General features: G+C 39.4%; 1 long non-coding RNA gene across 1 annotated transcript in view; it reads right to left on the reverse strand.

Moving 5' to 3' along the window:
• Positions 1-15072, reverse strand: part of LOC125183699 (uncharacterized) — a 26521-nt gene extending 11449 nt beyond the window's left edge. The window contains exons 1-2 of the long non-coding RNA XR_007166137.2: positions 14531-15072; positions 8667-8793 (exon numbers count right to left, since the gene is read on the reverse strand). This is a non-coding gene — a long non-coding RNA (uncharacterized lncRNA). The remainder of the gene's footprint in view (positions 1-8666; positions 8794-14530) is intronic.
• Positions 15073-17581: the final 2509 nt, after the last annotated feature.

Raw genomic sequence — 17581 nt, forward strand, 5'->3', positions numbered from 1 at the left:
AATTTAGATTCAAATGTCGGCTTAACCTGGCAGATCGCTTACTGTGTGGTGACCATGCTGAACTGCCTTTTGGGAATGAAACTCAGCCACGATTTCATGTGAAATTACATTATTTGATGCAACTGGAAAATGACAGAGCCTTAATTTTTACAGTGCTCTTACTGATGCAGAGACTGCTATGCAATTTGGCACAACATGTCATTTCTCATCAAGAAAAGCCTGAGACTGGAATAATAAGGAAGTTCCAAATCAAGGTGAAGGTGCATTGGCAAAACTGTTTTGGGAAGCTTAAAAAGCTTGTCACACCCTGCATACCTGGAGGATGTGATAAAAATAGTTGTTCATGCTCAGAAATGAAATTGTTGTATAGCAAAGTTGAAGATTTGCGTATTAACCTAAATTTCATTTTTAATTTATTATTTTAAAAATATTATTTAAGAAACAGTACTTGACATTAAGATTTCTGTATAACATACGCGAAACAATCATAATGCTTTTGCAGTAGGAAACAGTGGTGATATCATTCCAATATCTCTATTATTTTGTTTCAGGAAATGCAGTTATCACATTGTTTTAGTGCTAACTCATGGGCTAGGGACAGCAAAGAGACTTCCTTACTCCTATCAGACTTCCTCCAAATTACGGCTATGGTCCACACAGTCAAAGACACAGTACCTGAATGTCAGGAATTGCGTAACGTGACATTCCTATAAACACTTGAGCTACTAGGGGGAGATTCAATTCACGCAGAAGGAAGACGATCACTCTTCAGAGGAACTTCCCATTACATGTTTGTTATTGTCTGAACAAACTACTTACAACTCCAAAAGGGTCACATCAGCCTCCTTAGGTGAGAGCTGTTCTCAATTCTCTCAGCATTCAGCAGCCGTAGCTGGTTTCAGATCTATTTTTCATGGTCTCACTCTGGACATGAATCAGGAAATATTTTCAACAATAGCAGCGGTCTTTCTCTTTTTGGTGACTTCCCTTGTGTGTAATACAGTACAGCAAACTCATGTCACATACAGTACTGTATTAACCATTTTAGAAATCTGAGACAATCGTGTAACATAGTTATCTATCATCCTCTCATTGAGCTGTGTTGGATGTTGGTTTCTTGGCTGGCATCTGTGATTTCTGTTTTGGAAAGACTATAAAAGCTTTATGAAAAAGTTGAAATGTGGTTGGTCATGCTTCTCTGTCTGCCAGTTTTGCTATTCATATATTAGGGGTAATGATATTTACCTCCTTTGTAAAGTACTTTGAGGTGCAGTAAATGAGATTGTGATTAGTTGCTACTTTATGTTATAAATACAGCTGGTTGTTTCAGAGCTGCATTAACTTGAATCTGGAGTTCTATAAAATTTTATTAAGTCAAGAAGGCGGATAATCATTTTAGAAACACTATCTTCTACATGTCTATACTCACTCTTTACACAGATGAATTCCAGATGCTTCTCCAAAAGAGCTTCATTGTGCTTTATCTCACAGAACCTGGTATTTTAAACACCAAGGAAAACATGACTTCCAAGTACTGAGGGCAAAGCAAGTAAAGATATTGGTTGGATGCGGGCAGTCCATAGGCACCGTTTCCAAAGGAAGTGTCTCAAAAATTAACAGACTGCACCAGAACTCCAAACTGTTTTTGTAAGGAAGGCTAATCAAAAACAGCAACGGTGATAGCCAGAGAAAAATCACTGAATGTCACAAGCTGGTTTGTGCATTAGAAATTAATTCACCGAAGAATCATCTTACTAGGAATTTATATTTTACACCAGGAAGATACCAGCAAGATTAAGTTTCAATGTATATAGTTTTGCAATATCGTCAATAGTTCTGTGTCACTAATTTCCATACCAAAGCACAAAGTACTCTCTCATGATGTTTGGAAACAATCATTTAAAAGTTATGAACAAAAACTATGTGATTGGCTCAGTGGTGTTGTGCAAGGTGGGTATTTATATCTGTGCATTTCAAAATTATTTTTCCAAAAAAACACTGCTCAGGTACTGTTACTGTATTTATATTTGGTTGGATTTCTGCTTGCAGGCTGCCTGCAGTTATTGCATCTGTCAGTGAATAAGATACTCATAGGCCACAAAAGCATCAGACATCATATGATGAGAGTAACATTTCAGTAAGATGATGCAGTCATACCGACTGACATTAATGCCTTATTCAGCTTTTTCACTATGATGTACTCCTCCACTATTACAAAAAAAAATACCGATGCAGCATGAACGTAGGATTTACCATAGCAGATTGGCTCTGGTAAGAGCAGGAGTGCAGGATGGACACTCTGGCAGAGACACAAGATTCAATTCAGATGAAGAAGATGAGGTTTGATCTTTCCTTTTGTTGGAGTCAGTGGTGAAGTGCCATATAACAGCTAAAATGTAATTCACCCTGTGAACTGTGCAATACCAGAGTGGGATGTGTGGATGGTGTCATAAAATCATCCAGATTTTTTTTTTTTTAAATTTAACAGTAGCATTAAAATCTCTGCCTTCCAGCAGCAATAAATTGCAGAGGCAGGAAGAGGAAGTGGACATATTTTGGTTGGTACATTTTGATTTGAGGTCATCATCAGGTTTCCACATTTGTGTCAGAAGGCTTTAAAGCAGAACGTGCTTCCACTTAGAAATAAATAAATGGACACGTGAGAAGTACTCTTCCTTGCATGCTGGCTGCTGTATTTGTAAAGAAATCTCATCTGCACATTCAAAGCAGAAGAATTTCTACACAGTTTTTTTATTTTTCATTTTTGTTTTTTCTTGATGAAAGGAAGAGATGAAATCAATGTGATATACAGAAGTACTCGGACAAGCTTTATCAGCTTGGTGAATTTATGAGATCTTAGCAAACAGTCAGCAGAGGCCATTGTCTTTCAATTCCATAATATGCCACCTATGACTCACAGAAAGTATTAAACTGGTCTAACAAGGAGCATTTGGTATTGTACAACTTATTGACTGTTGAACTAAAACTTCGTTCAATGTTTTCTTCTTTACTCATCACCATCCTGTATTTATTAATAAGGACACTGCCTCGTGACAGATCCCAGCTGCAGATTTCTTGAGGTGATACTGTTCCTTGTTTTCAAAACAGCACGTGAACAGACAAGAGAACAAATGCTTTCTCTGTACTTTGAACCCTACCACTCCCACACCCTGCAATAAATAAATAAATATATATATAAAATCACAGTAGCATCATTTCTATCTGTGTATCTGCTAAGCAGAATCAGCATACTCTTTAATACAGCTTAACAGTTGTCAATTGGCCGATAATTTGCATTCTTAATGTTTCAACTTGCGGTCATCATTATTGAGCTGGCCCTTCACAATCTTAGGGCACTGATGTGATTTGAAGTATTTAACCTCTTGGATCAAGGGATCTGAAGCTCTGAATTTAAAACAGGAAAACGGAGCTTTGCTAAGCAGAATTGGAGTGCACGCTACCAAAGTATTTGTATTAAGCTCTAGTTTCCTCCTATTAAAAAGGCACACTGGGAATGGCTTTCTCAGCTGGAAGTATTGTTGTGTGTATGTAGCACACATACATCCCCAGGGAGAGAAGCTACGTACGATTTACAGTTTTGCTCATTGTAGGTTTGGAAGCTGCTCCCAGTGGCAGGATAATGCCACTGACCAGAGCAGAGTGGCATTGCAGCAGGATGCCATCTGGGGTAGCTCACTGCTGCGTCTGGCTGCCTTGTGTCCCATACACCTCACAGAGCAGAAGTAAACAGTGTGCTCCTTCCCAAAATGTGTCCCCCTTTCTGAGTACTGTTATGTTCAATTAGAATTTTTATGACTCTCCTATTTATGGTAAAACATTGTGGTTGAGATCAACACATAAGGATACATCTACATACACAATACGGTACTTTATGAAATACTGTACACATTGGTATTAAATGAAATGGTGGGTGCATTTTTTAGAAAAGTTGCAGATTAGAAAGTTGTTTGAGCAGCATCGTGACAGAGATCCACAAATCGCTTTAACTTTGGCAAAACAACATCAGCTGGTGTTACTCCCTGTCATGGTGAGAGCACAGCACAGAAGGGGACACTTTGCCCGTCTCCACCACACCGGTCCTGTAATGCTCTGCTGACCCATGCTGACAACCCCCTGAGCAGTTCGGGATTTTTTTCCCTCATGGTCTTGGGCCAGGTGCTGCTGGAGGAGGCACTGCAGCACAGGGGAAGCTTGTGCTGCAGCTGTACATTAAAAAAAAACTCTGGTGTTATAGCAGCATCAGAGCCTAGAGGCTGCCCTGATTGTTGTACAGGTTTATCTACACTTTGCCTGCTTTGAGCTCTGGCAGTCCCAGCTTGCTGCAGGGAGCACTGGGCAAGGGCAGGAGGCACAGGGCTCTCCCTCTTTGCTGGAGGAGCGCCTTGCAGCAGCTGGAAAAATGTCTTAATAAATCTTTCACCCCGGAGGGTTTTCCCCACAGCATACAAACATTTGGAGATCACCCTGAGAAAGCCAGAGTGCTGCAGGACTCGGATGTTCCCCAGGCCTTCCCCTTGGATGAAGTTTTCTGCTCTGGAGCAACGTTTTCCCTGGGAGGTGGTTTCTCTGGACTGCCTTCTGGCTCTTGGCAAGGCTGGAAGTGGTGAGTGCCATTTTTTGAAGGGGAATGTTACTAATTATTCCCTCAGTGAAGTACAGCTACAGGTGCCATCTATCTTTTCTGTTTCTAAGTGACTACTCTACAAGAAAAGAGAAAAGTTTCAAAAACCCACTTCAAAAATGACGTGGAGAAGTGTTTGTTAGTACTCATATTACACTTTAAAGCTCAAATTATGCTTTACAGCTTCAAAGAATTTGAGAAAGTCCTCACTGACATAATGAGCCATGCCTCCTAGGTGTGACTCTCACCATATAATAAAGACAGAAAAGGAGCAGAGAAGGCTGGCCTTACCTGAGGAAGTCTGTGCAGGGTCTGCCCCATGGCAGCGTCCAGCAAAGCCCCCCAAATGTTGTCTTGGGGGGGGGGGGGGGTAATGTGTATATTTGCTGCAGGTTTTTCCCAGCTGAAAGTCCAGTCTGCATAGTGTGCAATTTCATATGCTCTAATCCTGCAGCCTGTCCTACATTTTGTTTGAGCACTGACTACAGATAATGTGGGTTTTCTCTACTGCACCTTCCAAATACATTAACAAGACCAATTAAAAACTTGTCCTCTTATCCTAGTATGGAAAAAAGGAAAACATTTCAGTGAGTTATTTGACACCATCCATTAAATTAGTGGAAAAATACTTTAGACCAAGATCTCAAGTTCTGTACATATTCTGCTAAGCCTCCTCATCAATACACTTAGGTGGATTTAAGCCTGAACATGGTCCTCACTGTATGTCTCCTGACTTCACAGTCCAGAAATAGCTGTTAACAAACAAACAAGCACAGTAGTAGTGCAAAGGATGCTTTTTCAGAAAAACACCACTAAGTGTCATCTCTGCCACAGGACATTCACAATAATAAGAAGCCCTCAAAATATCTTATTTTTGACAAAGCAACATTGAGTCATGGCAGAGAGGAAACTGAATGGTATTTCAACATCATTTGCACCAAGCGACTTTTACAAAATGTAATCTAAAATGTCAGAGTGTTTTCTTATGGCATAAACACGGAGTACTTGCTGGTATGAATTTTCTCATTCTGTCCTCTTATATATAGTGAAGAGGAAGTCCAAAAGCTGATTTCACAGCCTCTTTGCTGATGATGATCCATAGAAGAGGCATCATGCTCTGCAGTGGTGGCATAAAGGTCTGTTTCCTTTTAAACTAGCAACTATCAGACAGGCCACCAACTACCCATAAAGTTCATACTGTTAGAACTGATCTTGTCAGGATTTAAGATGACAGATGAAAAGCTTTTGGACACAGGCTCAGGATCTCTGTCTTTATGCCTCCTGCAATTTCCTGTTTCACTGCCCATGACTTATTACTGAAAACTGGAGAAAAAAAAAAAATCTGTCTTCCTCTCTGTCTTCTCAATCCAGAATTGAGTGATGGGTTCTTCAAATGACATGTGAGGTGTCTTTTCCTGTTCTGCACACCCACAACCCACAACCTTGACAATTCTGGTCATGTCTTACTGCTGGAAAAGGAAAGCTACCTCTGTGATTAGTTACACTCACGCAACGTAATGTCTAATTGCAAGTCCTAGTACTCCTTTGCATCTCTGAGGGCTTGTTTTGACTCTTAATGTCTCATAAATTATTTTCTCTGTAAGATCATCAGAGAGAGCAAGAGACAGAGGGAAAAATCCCAGATAAGGTGACATAATTGCTTTCTCTTCAGACTGAGCTTTAATAGAGCTGCTTAGACTCAGGCATTATTTAAAATCTGGTGCAAGAATCCCCACTGTCAACAAAAGGAGAGGAAAAATTATTACCCATGAACTTCAATACTCTAAAATAAAGGAAGCTAATAAAATAGCTGACAAGATGGTAAAAGCCTATTGGCCTTTTTGATGGATCACCAAGAACTTGCTGAAACTCCAATTGACAGACATTATATAAAATCTAAAATCATCAAATAAGTGAAGAAAAAGTTAAGAATCTATAACTGTGAAATCAGCAGAAAAGCCCCATTGACTTAAGTGGAAAGGAAACCTGGCCATTAAACAACAACTTGCCACAATCATAATATAAAACCTAATCACGAAATCACAAGACCCCATACATTTTATTGCTCCTGCATTACTGTCTCCTTCACTGAGCCACAAATGTGGCAACAGAACAATCTCTATTCCTAAAGCAGCCCTCGTCAATAATGTATTTTATGCAAGTTATCAAACTGGGCCTGATGACAGAATTATGAATTGCAGCATTATTATTTTTCATTCCCATCCGCCCCCCAATCTATCTCTTCATCACAGCCTGGGCTCAGGCTCCAAGTGCCACAAGGGCAAAGTGCTCACTGAGGGAAGGGGAGGGAGTGGTAGCAGGCAAGAGGAGGACCTCCATCTGCACCCTACCACAGAATGAATTAGTAGGAGACTTTTAGTATTAGTGACAGAAATGAGCTAACTGAAGCATTTTACCCTTTCTAAACTGCTTTTCAGTTTCTTTTCTTGTTAACTGTGAGAGACGTCTGCAGACTTTTTTAAGCAGATGATGGTTAGCTACCTGTTGACTTCATTTTGGGGGATGCAACAGAGCAGACATGGCTCTCTCAAAAGGGAAAGGAGTCACCGTGTCACCAATGCAAAGCTTTATAAAGCAACCTTTGAAGAGTGCCTCTTGCTGCCTGAGCTCAGGAGAAGGTGAGAACTATGGTCCTGTGAAGCAAGCCACTTTTGTGGTCTTTGTTGAGGCTGTGCAAAGCAGCTTGCAGCAGCCAGGGAGGACCTGCCCTCCTGCACCAACTCACAGCATGGGCTGTCGGAGGTGAGGACGAGGCTTCTGGCTACAGATCTCACACTTCCCTGGTTCTGTCTGCTCCTCTGAAGTTCACCTCAGTCAATGCTCAGACCTCGTATCTCCTCCTCAGAAGGAAGGAGCCATACCAGAAAGTTTCCCTCCAGAGGAACACTGGTGGCATTGCAAAAAACCTGGAAATATGTATGTGTTTTTTTTTCCCTGTAGCTCCAAGGTGAGAAGAGTAGGTCTTTCTGTAGTATTATTTTATATAGGTGTGTTGTGTAAAAGTTAGTCCAAGGAAAGAAAAAGGTGATATAAAGTGACTTTAAGATTTATTCCTGGTCATTGTTGTTGTAGCTGCTTTTAACATTGGAAGCTGCTCAGAGAGTAGCAGCCTCTTGTCTAATTTCATAAACAGTATTCTAATATTAAATTTATGATTGCTTATCTTTTCCAATTGCATAATCACATAATCAGTAGAAACACAGTGTTTATGCCCCAGACATAAATCTGGGATAATGTTCCCATCCCAAAAGACATGACTGTCAACTGTGAGAGTAACAGGAGGTTTCTGGTATGTAATGTTGACTGCTGTTGCTATTCTTCATTTTGAGAGCATGCTATTGCCTTCGGTAAGGCAGGATTTTCTTCTTCCAGTTCAGCTCTTTAGGAAAGTTACCATTAAAAAAAAAAAAAAAACAAACAAATAATGTATATAATTTTCTCCATTCACCATTTCTGCTGGCAATGGGAGGAAACTAGGTGGTTTACCAAATATGTACCAATCTCTGTATTTCTATAATTTTTGAACATCCCAATGGCATCTAAATGCAATCATATAAGAAAAGGTTGGTTTTAATCTTTCAGAACCAAGAAAGGATTAATGCATATTTGAAACCCTAAAACACTTAGTATTTTACAAGATACTGAAAATTGCTCTTGCACACAATACTAGAAAAAATCAATATAAACTTGTTTAAATTTGGAAGAAAAGTACCTAATTCCCATCAACTTTCAGGTTAAGGAAAATTGAAGAAAATAATGTCTCTTTCAGAGCAGGAATATCTCAGTTATTTACTTATTAACTGTTTTCAGTTATATTGAGATAGAGGGATGGACAGACACATACACAGAGACATTTCTGTGTGTTTATTTTATTGTAGTTGTAGTGTTGTAAATCCTATGGAGGGAGGGTGGATCAGTCTGAAGGTAATTCTGCCATTACAATCCCAGAGCAGGGCTGTGGTTTTATCCAGAGTAACTGCATGCTGAGAGTTGCGGTACTTACAGATATTCTGTTCATTGTATCTGTCGGGTAGACAGGTGGTCTTGTGAACTGTCTTTGCACTTCCCTCACATACACGGCTGTGTCAAAGGGTTTTGTTTGCCACTGTTTTGCCTTGTGTTGGAATTTCCTGCACAACAACAGAGAACAAAATGGTTAATGAGGATGAATGAATTGGATTTTATAATCCTGGTTAATGCCCTCCACCCAAAAGCAGATGAGACTGTTCAAGGAAGAGCGAAGAAGATTAAGGTAACATGCAATAGCTAGGTAATTTGAAACTGAATATATATTAATGAATCAAGGAGCTTGTACATCTAGTAATTCCCTGGCAGAAAGAGGTGTCTTGCCTCCAATATTCCCCCCATTCCTCTTCAAAAAGCATACAAGACATATTGCAAGGATGGCTGGAAGAGGCAGCCCTTCCTTCGCATGTGTCCTGCATGCCTGTTTACAAAGTCACTTTGGAGCAGTCAGGAGAGTCTCCATTTGAGAAAGTCCTGTCAAAAATAATTTAATAGTAAGAGCTCGCTGCAATTACTCTTCATATCACAATTTGACTTGTTTGATCTTGGGGATAAGTCAGGTGCAAAGGATGTTAAATTCATGCACTGGTGTACTTCCATCCTACTCATAAGCCTATTGCTAATATGGATTTTCCATTGATTATCAGAAATGGGCCATCTGGGACCATTTTTTGTCACCACTTATTCTGCACTTCAGATGTTCCCGTTTTCCTCCATTTACTCCTGTCATTCCACCTCATCTTCTAGTTGTACAGACAGTGAGATAATCATTTACACACATGATCTTTTATCCTTGCAATCATATTGAATCGCAATGCTCTTTTACTCATGCTCAGGCATATTGAATCAGTCACTCAGTCACCTCACATCACGTCCAGGTGGGCAGCCAGGCATATTTACCGCCAGACTTCCTACCAGTCATATTTCCTGACCTGTTCACTGGCACTCCTTCATTACTGCTAACCTTTAAGCAGCAGCAGCAGCTCGGGAGAACTTGGATTCATAGAATTATTCCATGAAACTCTCTTTTGCTGTTATATTTCTCAGACATTCATAAACTACAGGTTGGTTTATTTTTAGCTCTTTGAAGGAAACAAACAAAGGGAACATGTTTTTTGGATGCCTCCTGTGCTTGTAACTTGGGAACATTCATGTTCCCATTGAGACCACAGGATTTGTTTTTTAGTGGCTATTTCTAGCTCTATGTTAACTTCCTAGCCAGCACAACTGGGACAGGACTGATTGCAACTCTGAGGATGATTATATGATTATATATGCATATAAATGTTCTTATGTACATGTGTATAATTAATAGAATCCAAAGCCTAGTTCTCCTCCTTTATTTTTCACAGATAAACAGGACAGCCAAGCTTTATATAGACAGATAACACACTTTATTTGATCAACTCACAGAGTTAGAAAAAATGACACTTTCTGAGCCACATAAGCCTATTTGGCATTCCCTCAAGTTGCCACTTCTTTCTGTTCTTTTCCCCATAATTTTTCAGTAATCATATGTGGGTTTATACCAGGAAACTATGATTATTCATGTAGCAAACAACAGCACAGAGAGAACAGTGTACATGCAGTTTTGTGAGGTATGCAGAGATCCGAGTCTGATGATTGTTACCTATTTCTGTTCCACGTGCAAACGGAGTATGTGTTTTATGAGTGATCCCATGGAGAATATTTTCAAAACAGGAATTAATTCACGAGTTCCCTGCTCTGCTCCATCTGGAGCAGCTACACCAGAAGCCCAGCAGCAACCCTCTGTGCAAAGCTCTGCCACAACGCAGTCTCACTAGCGCTAATGAGTGCACATTTCTCTTTTAAACAGGAGCTCTATCCTATGTTGCAAATCAACTGAAAATATAGAACTTTGATTGTAGATACAGATAACATCATATTAGTAGTAGCAGCTGCTGATACCAAGTAACTAATGAAGTACGAGAGCAACTGTCATTTTTCTCTGCCTTGTACTTTGCTCATCTGTCTTGTCCAGGAAAATGCTGTGATCACATCCATTTGCCATCTCTTGGCAACCTTCATTTCTCTTATACATCTATGACTGCTATTCTGTGACTTAATTTTGTCCACTGCATGTCCTGTTTTTGAGCTAGCTGTCCTACTTAGTTGCAATTACTTCTCTTCGTATCACTGATGAATATTTTCCTAGATGGATGTTTGTTATAAACCCATTCATTGATCTTCCTGACTGGCCCTGAAATATTTAACACCTTATATATTTCTCTGTGCTAAAAAAACATTCTGTAGAGACCTTTTATTTCTGCACTATACATCACTGTTAGCAGGATGCATTTTTTTAGTACTTGTAGAGAGAGATGATCCTATTCTTCAGAAAGTCGCAGAATTTGTGAGCCACTACATCCCGGTCTTGTTCTGATTCCCTTCTCTCAGGACCTGTGTTCTTTAAAGAGACACCATTATTCCTAGTTTTGCTGGGGTTTCCCATTCCACAGTAATCAGCATTTCTGACAAGACGCATCTATGTCCTCTGTGTTTGCTTCTTCCCTCGATCTCACCCTTTAATTTCCTTTCAGCAGTTCCCTTACCACAAACATGGAGCCCCCAGCTTTATCTCCTCTGGTATAAACATAGTGGAAGCTGTAAATGTCTAATGCTTAGACCACAGTTATGCTTACTTCACTCACGGAAAGAGTCTTTGAGGCAGGCTGTAACCAGTGCAGGTGGCATTAATGCTTCTCACAAGCTCATTTTTTCTAGTTACATGAGATGACTGCTCTTGCCTTCCTTTGCTGTCAATGCTGGGACAATTCTTGCTTGATATAGGGCTTTCTAACCCCAAACCAAGATACTTCAAATGTGAATGCTATGAGCATAAACCCAAAGAATCTCATCCAGTATCCAGGCAGAAAATCGGCAGTAAAACAGTGCATTATTGGACAGCATGGGCCCCTTGATTAAATATAGGAGACAAATCGCAAGGACTCTTACATTCTGCCAGCACTTGCAGTAAGAATACGAACTGTGGGCATATTTTGTGCAGCTCATCTCCTGAAGGGAAGGGAAAGGTTGAATGAAGGACCTTGCATACACCCCTTCTCCTCACCGATATACACCACGATATTGTCATCTTGGCAACCAATCTGAAAATGGGATATTGGTAGTGCCTGAGAATCAAGGTCAATTCTCATTTACTCCTGCAATTCCATTCTCCAAATTCTATCCCACTGCATGGAGATTATGGGCTTGTGACAGACAGCTGATTTCAAGGGTATAACTGAATCCTTTATCAGTTAATTTCAAAGGGTTCATTCAAGTCATGGCCGTGATTTATGTAGTTGATTTTAGGATTTTTTCTTCACCCTTTCACAGTGAAGCTTTTCTTTGTTTTTCCAGTTTCCAGCGAAGAGATCTTAGGATATTCTTGAAGTTTGATATAACTTGTAGGAATAAATTCAGGATGGCTCAAGACCTGGAGAGGTGATTTACAATTTATCCAGTAGGTAAATAATGTTTTTCTCAAACAAGCACTGACTGCTGTTCTATGCCTGGAGGAATAGAAACTCAAGACCAGAACTGCTCAGCTTCTTCTCCTTTTTTCTCCTGTTTATTCTGCAAAAGCCAATCTCCTTTTACACCCTAATTAAGAAAAAGGCAATTCTTCACATATTACAGCAGCTTGTGTACAATGGTAGAAAACAATCTGTCCTATGTGAGTCTCCATGCAAGGCTGCAATACAGATTATCGTGACTGTGGATAGTAATAACAGTGATAATCATTGTTACTGTATATCCTGTAATCAACCTAAAAAGACATAGTCCGATCATTAAGACATGCAGATTATGATGAATGGTTAATAGGATTTTTTTCTCAGATCCAAAATCATGGGTTGAATATCCAGGACAGAATTTGAGCCACATCATTCTTAAACTGTGGGTGTTTTCGACAAAGAACAGAATTTGGCCTCCTATGCATTAATCCTGTCTTCATTCTCCTGGGCTGTGTGCTGCTCAGGGTGGGGACCTGCAATTCCTTTTTGTTCTGTAAAATCCTAAGCATGCTCCTGGGTCTTATAATAAATAATAAAAAACAGTCCTAAAAATAAAGCAATAGAACTGCTTTCAAACAAGGATTTTTATTGTTTTCATAGCACAGACTTCCATACGTTTCTCAAAGTTTTCCTTGTGAATTATGTTGCCTTTGATAATTGCATCGAAGGAAAAGGAAACGGTATTCAACTGGCTACTGCACAAATGTAAGCTAGCCTGTAATAAATGCAGTCTTTCTCTGGTGCACATATCTTTTTTACAGCATTTTTCTTAACAGTTTGTATGCAGCTGCTGTTCTTCTACGCTCAGGTAAATTACCATTGAATAATTGCAGTGCAAGGTCAAAAATCAATTAAATGGAAATTACAGTTATTTGTTTAAAAAGCTCAAGCAATATTTTATATCACAAGTCTCTTAGGTGACAAGTCAAACAGGTTAATCAGCAACCAGTTTTCTCCACGCTCCTGACTCAAGTCTGCCTTTAGCAGGAATGATAGAAAAAGAGTCCGAAAAGCTCACTTATGGTCAGGGGCCTCTGAAGAAATTGCAAAAGTTACTGGCATCTACCCCTGCTCTGCTACTAATGTGTCTTACTGTAACCGGATAGTACAGATTTTAGAATAACTTGGAGGAGAACTACACTGTGTACTGCTGAATGAATACATCTAGCTTTTCAGCTCATTCAAGCTTTTGAAATGTCTCAGGCCAAACCCTGTGTTACACCATCTTTTGGGATCCAGATTTGCACAGCTAAAAATGTAGATTTTCCAAGTAGTCCTTGCCTGTGAGCATTAGAAAATGTCTCAGTTTCTTTATTCCTCTCTTTTTCCATTTAAATTGTGGTTTTCCAATTTCTTCTCATTTCCTGCAAGTGTCATAATTGTAAAGCAAATATTGTAATGTCAGAAGCAAATATCCACACCTTCAGTTGTAAAATATGATATCAATATATCCGTGATACCTGTGTTGGAAAAGTAATGAGAATTTTGTTAAGCCAGTGGCTTGGCTTAAGAAGTGATTTTTAACTAATCCAGAGCTTGTTAAGAAAATGTAAAAAGGAGACAACACAACAGGTTGTATGTGTGTGGGGGCTTAGGGTCATAAACAGCATCTGGCACATCTCTTACAATCTGTTGGTATCATCTAGCCCTATATCTTTATCTTTATCTTGACCAATATATATCCAGCATGCTTCACCTCCAGCTGCCATCAAGTCTTACAGTGAAAGCACTGCCAAACATGCATTTCCAAGATGATCCATTTCTGTCATGTGTTTGCAACATATCTAGGCACAGTACAGGAACCGACTTGTTATGTGTATGTATATATATGTTGTTTGTTGTGAATGTTGAAATGTAATTTGCAGCTCCAGACCTAATTACTGATGGAATTACAACTTTTTTATATCCAGCTGCTTTTCTTTAAATAAACAAAGCATAAAGTTCTTTCCTGTACTGTAATTAATGTCATGGTGACCTCAGCTAGGTGCACAGTGAGGTGATTTCATCTTGATTCAAAACATAGATAAATATTTAGGATGCCCATTATAGATAAGGACTCAAACGAACCACCTAGATCAGCAAGTCTCTGGCAACCATGCTCTGAAATACCAGCTCCATCTTAAAGCCATAATGTATTCTCACCTTATCTGTAGCTACGAGAGTGATGCTCTGTAGAGCATCAGGAGTGCTACAGGGGTGCTGCTCCAAGGGCTGGAAAACTGATGCTGGTTTTCAGACCCCTCTAAAAAAAGAGGGAAGAGCTAATTCTAGATTGTAATCTAGAAGTTAATGGTGTGATGCTTACCTGTTACCACACTTGTCTGCTTTTCTACACTTATGCTCTTAGTCATTTTATTCATTTATTTAGTGGCCAAGAACATAGGCTTTAACTACAAAACTTGCATTGGTCTCATCAGGGTTTCCATTCATTATTTCCTGTAAAAAGAAGATGATAGATATGTCTAATGTATAGTTATAAGATTCATATACTGAGATGACAAAAAAATTAGGTGAGTTATTTAAATATTAATAGTTAGGCTGTTGGGGGCTACTTGTTTTCAGACTTTTTTTGGTGTTGTTCCCCTTTTCTTTGGAAAATATGACTCCTTTTTCCTTATTCTTCTTTCTTTCTCCTACTTTTCCATTCCCTTTGCTTTGCTGTCCTTACCTTTCCATAATACAATGTCTTATCTTCTATTGATTTGTCCTCTTTCCTTTTTTATTTATAATTTATTTTGCCATTTCCTTTTTCTGTTGGAGGGCAGGAGATAAAGCACATGGAGTGGCGAAATGGAAGAAGAACAACATGGTAAAAGTTATTAGCAAGGAATACTTACTCATTACAATTTTAGACTGGCCCAAGAATGAAAAGGAGCAACAAAGCACCAAGTTCTTTGCTTTTTATATCATTCAACCAGCTACATGTTTTACAGTCAATAGTGTTAAAATATTGCATTTTTTCCTCATTTCTAAGTACAATTAACTTCAAACAAATAGCTATGTGAACTAATTTTTTCAGAGGTTATCCCAATGCTACTAATTTAACAATGGAGCATTTCACTACTTATTGTATGATCCGTGTTCTAAACTGTACCTTATATTCATAATTACCAAATAAAACTAACAAACTTCTCTGATAATGTAATTATTTACAGCCTCATATTATATTTTTGCTTTGCCAAGAATGTATAGATCCTAACCCCTTTAGAGAGGTCGCAACATCAGTGGCATGTTGTGAAGTGCTGCCTCTAACAGCCATGCCATAGGCTTGCCACCCCAGCCATAGGGTGTCAAACAGGATGATTTTTTTTTTTTTCCTGCAATAATACCAATGAGTAAAGCAGGGTAGAATTAAATGTGTACTGTATATCCTTTGAGAATATTATTTTGTGCACTAGATCATAGAGGGAAGTACAGTGAGACCGTTTTTACATGAATACTCAACAAAATAATAGACGTACTGAGCTAAGTTATTCTGAGGACACTAACAGGTGAAATGTGATACAAGAATGAGCCCACTTAAAGGAACACCTGAAAAATAAACTTTGCATTGTAGAACGATATAAATTTCACATACCAGCAGGGAACTTCAATGCGAATTAGTTTTGTGCAACATGCTTGTATGCGTAAAATGGGTTTCTACTGTACTTTGGCTTTAAAAACATTATTCACTGTTTCCTAGTACAAAGCCCCAGCAGGCATGCACTTGGCTAGCTAGTGAAGAACTCTGCCCCAGTTTTCCATAATGCATTCATGAAGGGATTTGTAACAACCAGTGGTTACTGCAGCAGAAAGACTAAAATGTTGTACTGTGGCACTTCTGAAACAAACACAAAAGTTCAATCACTACAGCTCTAACAGGCTAATGATGTGCTGTAAACACTGGCATATTGCTAGCAATGTATAATCCATACTCAAAGCAGCCATTCATTAAGACTTATAATTTCTTTTTTTTTTTTTATATATATATATATATATACTCCACTCCTCAGATTAAAACTATGGATTTCAGAACCTCTCCTGGTGACTCAGCCTCACTGTGGTAAGTACTTGCACCCTATGGGGCTCAATTTACCAAGAGTTTACAGAGAGTCCCCAGCATGCGTGCCTCTCAGCTCCCTACATCTCTCAGCTCTCTTTGGTGCAGAAGAGCCATTGTCTGGGCATCTACGATAAGGCTAGGAAGGTCAAAGGGCTCATTGGTATATCATCAAGGTGTAGAGCCTTGGGCTGCAGCAAATGAGCCTGGAGAGAGCAGCAAACTGCAGTCAAAACGAGCCTCAGGGCTGGGCTAGAGAGCTGTGACTGTTAAGCAAGAATAATTAGGTTGTTTAATACAAGCTAGGCTTAGCTAAAGGTGAAGAACAGCACAACCTCAGCCAAGAAATCACGGCTTGTTGGAATCGATGTCCTCCTCAACCCTGATTTCTTCCTCCCCACCTTTAACACTACTGAGAGCTTGCTTCTCCCTCTTTTCTGTCTGTTTTGTTTGTTTCCAGCAGTTCTCAAGGCTCTTTGCCTTAGTTTCACTCCTCCTGTCTTCTAGGAATTTTTCCTGCCTTTTGGAAGCTCTTTTTAATTAATAAAAGTTTAGCCTGAAGCTGTATGAGGAACAGCGTGGAAAAAAGTTGGAAGAAAACTTTATCATACAGGAGATTTTGTCCAAATCTCTATGGGAGGAGACAGGCACAGAGAAATAGATGCCATGTATGGGCCTCTCTCTCTTCACAGACCTTAGATCTTCCTTTGAACTCGACTCCATCAAAAAATAGAGCTCAGAAGCCTGCTGAGATGGTGCAGTATTCAATTATAAGAGAATGTGTCTTATGGGTGACAGCACTGACAAGCTACATTATTGCAAATTCAAGTAATTGGGAAATGCAAAAACAGATGGATGGCACTTTTCTGGATCTTCTGCCCATGTGCCCCAGAAAAAGATTAAGAGCAACATCTGCCCCGGGAGGAGTCTGGCCACTATTCAGCAGCTCAATCTGGGCAAAGCAGTGATGGTCAGCAACCCTCTATCAAAAGGCATGATCAAGTATGGTGACACAGATGGCATTTCATTCTCTATACCAGAAGAAAGGCACTAAACTGCATTGGATGAGGTTTAGCCCTAAAAGGGGAACTAGCAATAAACATTGTTCAATGCAACCACTATGCTATAAATATGTAATGTTATAACTGAGAATTTTCTAATGACAGGCCTTGTGATTTTCCAGAGTTTACCCTGAAAGATGCAAATTCCATCAATCTTGCACTTGCAAGGTTGGATTTAATCTACAGTGACTGCATTTGTATTTGATTTAAACCCTTGCAGATACTGGATATCAGCTTTCATCTGTGCTATTTGCTG

The sequence above is a fragment of the Anser cygnoides genome, chromosome 4 (assembly GCF_040182565.1).
Source record: "Anser cygnoides isolate HZ-2024a breed goose chromosome 4, Taihu_goose_T2T_genome, whole genome shotgun sequence".
In the NCBI taxonomy this organism is placed as follows: Eukaryota; Metazoa; Chordata; class Aves; order Anseriformes; family Anatidae; genus Anser; species Anser cygnoides.